The sequence below is a fragment of the Silene latifolia genome, chromosome 2, assembly GCF_048544455.1.
Source record: "Silene latifolia isolate original U9 population chromosome 2, ASM4854445v1, whole genome shotgun sequence".
NCBI lineage: Eukaryota > Viridiplantae > Streptophyta > Magnoliopsida > Caryophyllales > Caryophyllaceae > Silene > Silene latifolia.
The window spans coordinates 18,891,257-18,896,158 of NC_133527.1; the positions used below are offsets into that span (position 1 = coordinate 18,891,257).

The 4,902-nt window shown below is 37.5% G+C and overlaps 1 long non-coding RNA gene across 1 annotated transcript; it reads left to right on the plus strand.

The window, feature by feature from the left end:
* The first annotated feature begins 1,110 nt into the window (after window positions 1-1,110).
* On the plus strand, window positions 1,111-3,325 carry LOC141628620 (uncharacterized). Its single transcript, XR_012537161.1, has 3 exons — window positions 1,111-1,216; window positions 1,316-1,424; window positions 3,143-3,325. It is a non-coding gene; the product is annotated as an uncharacterized LOC141628620 (long non-coding RNA).
* Window positions 3,326-4,902: the final 1,577 nt, after the last annotated feature.

Genomic DNA, 4,902 nt, shown 5'->3' on the forward strand with positions numbered 1-4,902 from the left:
TTGAGCTTTGACTTTTGAGTATAAGAAATTAATTGTTTGCTATGATTTGGTTTCCTAGCAGCACCTTCTAATAATTGATAAGGCCTAGACTACTTGAGTACCTGTCAAACGGGTTGGGTCCAGGGACGGGTTGTACTAATCGGGTTGAATGAGAATCGAGTTATACGAGGCTCGGGTCAGGTTAGGGTTAGTAATCTAAGATACGGATCAGAGAAAGGTTTATGACGTCTTTTATTCTATCGTTTTTTTTAGCCGAAAAACCACACATTTTAAAATTAAGTCATATTTAATATTAATAATAATATTATATTCATTATTTTATGTGGAATATAAGAGTCTGGGAAGAATTAAGATGATTTTCTCATTGCCAAAACATGCGTACAATATACAACATATATACTCCTAGCTACATCCTACTAATTAGGCAAAAGAATATTGACTATTACTAATAAGGTAACCAAAATAACAAACTATGCCTAATATATACAAGGAAGATAGTATACGTATTAATTGGTTAGTGCATCATATCTCAGCATAATATGGATATCTCGTATCCATATTCTAACACTTCCCCTCAAGTTGGAGCTCTTGGTAAACCGAGTGTAACGCCCCGTAATTTCGGACCGTTAATATATTTCGAAAATAATTTATTAATCAAATAAAATTTGATATTTAAAGTAATTAAAGTAAAAATAATTCAAAGAAATATAATTTTATTATATTTTGAAGAAAAGTATTTATTTTGATAGTTTCGAAATGTTTAAAAATAGTTTAAACCGTGTAAAACTTTTTATTTCGAAATAAGGGCGTATCGGGGGGAAAATGACAATTCTTTTGAACGTTGGGTAAACGAAATTGGAAGTGGGTCGTATGAATACTCAATTTTCTTGTAATCTCGTGTTTAAAAACTTTGGTCTTGACGGAATTTGCGTTTGACTTACGGATTTAATTATTATTGAAACGAGTCAAAACCGACTCGTAAAAATCCCGACTAAAAATCCCGCACCTTCCTTTCCTCCTTTCCTTTCTCCCTTCACGCGCACCACCCCTTCCTTTCTTCATTTTTCTGGTTTTTTTCTTTGTTCATCAACATTCAAACTCAACCAAAAACATTTCAACAAAAATTCAAGCTGTTTTGGCCATAATTTGTTCGTTTCTTATCGGTTTTTCACGAAATTTACCTTTCCGGAATCCTCTCGTCGCGATCTACAACTTGGTATAATTTAATTTCAGTTTTCTTGAAGTTGTGTTAAGACCAATTTTCGGAAATTTCGGTTTATATATACTTATCTTTGTGTTTTAATTGTTTATTTAGGTGAAGAATTGGAGGACGAGTTCGGGGACTCGTATATTGTAGAGGATAGCGGCTAGTTGTTGTTAGGGTTTCGGTTTTGAGGTGCTAATTGCTCATTTTCTAGCTTAAGGTAACATATTTCGAGTTACTCGACGAATTATCGTCACAATCTTTGTTGTTTTTGTATGTTTGGTGATTTTTGTTTGAATAGTAGTTTTCACATGTAAAATTTGTTGCATGCATGTTTAATTTACGCCTTTTGTTAGTTTAAATTAACAAAGTTTAATTGGGAACGATTAATTAATGTTCAGACGGTCTTTTACTAAACAAAAATGGAAAAAAAGGGTGGTGTAGGGGGACGGGCAAAGCAGAGGCGGCAGCTGTCGTGGCGTGCCCACGGCTAGCCACGGCTGGCCCGGGTCGGTCCGTTGCTTGTTTCGCGGTTTTCCTTGCAAAATTTGTCATTTCAGGTTTATTAATGACATAGTTAGTATGAGTACACTTTAGGAATTGAATCATATAAGTAATAAAAGTTATGTTAATGGTAAAACTATGCTTATGTTAATAGTTATCACATGTTAGGATAGTTTACAAAATGAATTTGTAAATAATAGGCTCAAAATGAATTGTATAGGGATAATTGTAATGTTTTGTTGATTGATAAAAGCGAGCCTTAGTCCCTTTGACCGATGCGATGTCAGTTAATTGAGTGATTGGTCAGCCACAATTTGACCCGTACCTGTCGCAGGGCTGGGGTTGCGGGTAAAAATTCGGTTGAATGATTTAGATAATCGGCCTTTTTCTTGTTTTAGGCCATTTATTATATCTTTATTCCACATGTGTAGTTAGTTGAATTTAAGTAGCTTCTTATATTGTAGAAACGGCCCTAGATTCCCTGAAGCCTTTAATTTGGATAATATTGTTAGAATTGGAAATTTGTATTGAGGATTCTGTTGGTTTATCTGCTGAATAGACATTTATATAGCCTTTCACATGATAGAATGTTAGAATTTATGTTGGTAAGTAGGACTTTTTGCCCTCTTAAGTTTAAGTGGGTGTCTTACTTGACTTGTGTGGTGAGTTTTGTGTGGTGTGGGCTAAAGTATTCAAGCTGGGACTAGCTGGGACTAGGTCCTAGGTGAGTATTTCGGCCTTCATCATAGATAGGTCTTTATAGTCTTTGACGAGTATATGTTCACTGCTTGATAGCCTTTGTGTTCCTGACTAGTGGATTTATATCCAATTTGGGGCATGACCTCAGGTACTTATTTTGATAGTATGGGGTCAGCTTAAGTACTAGCCAACCCTTTGGTGGACTCCTTAGGGTACTCACTTCACTTTGTTTTAAAAAAAAGTTGTGGGTCTTGGGTGCGGTGGTGTGTATCCGCATGTCTAGGTCTGCGCAGATTTTAGGCTAGGGTTGTGTTGTCTCTTGGCCATGTTTTATTAATATTAACCGCTGAGCCAAGATACCGGTTCGATTACCTTCCCTACCTCGTGGTATAGACTCGAGTTACAAAGTGACTATTGACCGTACTAAGAACTTATGCCTGTCTTTGATATATTGCCCTTTCTTGTTTGATGATTCTATGAATCATAGAAGGTGAGATGCAAGCCGGCTATGGTTGATAGAGTTTGGATTACTAATTGTTATATGATTCACATGATAGTTTAGTTTGGTCAGTTTAGGGGTCATAGGTTAGATTATATGATAATTACATGGTTTATCATATTGCTTACATGTTCCATTACATGTTACATTAATTTTGACGATTCGTGGCTGGGAGGACTCGAAGTTACTCCCCACTGAATTGTGGCTTTCGTGTTTGTATAAAATGCGATTGACAGGTCGTTGATGCTTTGTTGGGGTCACAGACGAGCTAGTGAGCAAGGAACCTTGGACCTAGCTTTTGGCTATTCTTTTAGTAAACCTTTTACCTTTTGGTTTTGTATATTATTTGAAGGGACATATGTCTCCCTTTTCTATTTTGGGTTTGTATCTTTACTTTTTCTTATCATTAGCTATGTATGTAAAGTAGCTCATTAGCAATGCAGGTTTTGGCTCCCGCCTCTTGGGAATGTTGGATATGTTGTGATTGGTTTAGAAAATTTTTGAAATTACAGGTTTTTGGCTAGTTGAACCAATTACAAACATATCCTACCAGTTTTTCTGTAGAATTTACGTAATTAATTAAGGCTAGATTTAAGGGTGTCACACCGAGGCCCAACTTGAACTGCAAATGATCAAACGATTCTCCGCCAAGCGCCTTTGTAAATAAGTCTGCTATTTGCTCCTTGCTCCGGACATGAAACGTGTTGATCGTGTTAGACACTAAATGTTGCCGTATAAAGTGACAATCAATCTCGATGTGTTTGGTTCGGTCATGAAAAACCGGATTTTTAGCAATGTGCAGAGCCGCCTGATTATCACAATATAGGTGCATGGGTTTGGTGTGAAAAATTCTGAAAGATGCTAAGAAGGACCGGAGCCATATAAGTTCACTTGTGGCAGCTCCCATCGCCCTATATTCGGCTTCTGCAGTCGATTTTGCAACCGTCACTTGTTTCTTTGCTCTCCATGATATAGGAGAATTTCCAATGGAAACGAAATATCCACTTAAGGACCTTCTAGTAATCGGGCAACTTGCGTAATCCGAGTCACAATAGCCTCTCAATTGGAAATCCACAATTTTCTGGAGAACTATTCCTTTGCTCGGACTCCTTTTAATATAACGAACGACTCTTAAGGCAGCGTCCCAATGATCCTTACGAGGTTCGTTGACGAATTGAGACAAGATGTGAACAGCATAGACAAGATCCGGGCGTGTGATTGTCAAGTACACTAACCGTCCAACTAGGCGACGGTATTGCATGACATCTTTCAAGACCTCTCCCTTTGCTAGAGCTAGAGTATGCCGTGGCTGAATTGGGGTATACACGGGTTTAGCTCCTGCCATTCCACTGTCTTCAATAATATTCATTGCGTATTTTCTTTGATTCAAAAATAGGCCATCTTTACCGTATGCTACCTCAATTCCTAAGAAGTACTTGAGTCGCCCTAAGTCTTTCACTCCAAACTTCTTATCTAAGAAAATCTTGAAATTACTACAAGCCTCATCGTTGTTGCTAACCACAATCATATCATCAACGTAAACGAGTACTCCAATAAAAATTCCACCTCGATTAAGTGTGAATAAAGAATAATCCGCAAGTGATTGAGTAAAGCCGTGCCTTTTCATTGACTCTGTCAATTTTGCAAACCAATTGCGGGAAGCTTGTTTTAGCCCATAAAGCGATTTCATTAATTTGCAAACTTTATTTTTTTTCACCTTTCTCAAACCCTTGCGGTATCCTCATATATACTTCCTCATCAAGGTCTCCATGAAGGAACGCATTGTTCACGTCTAACTGTTCTATCTTCCAACCTTTCATCACGGCAATGGCTAGCATACAACGTACACTCGTCATTTTTGCTACGGGAGCATAAGTCTCATGAAAATCAACCCCTTCGACTTGGGTAAAGCCTTGTGCTACGAGCCTTGCCTTGTACCTTTCAATGTTTCCGTTTGACAAGTACTTGATCTTATAGACCCATTTGCAACCAATCG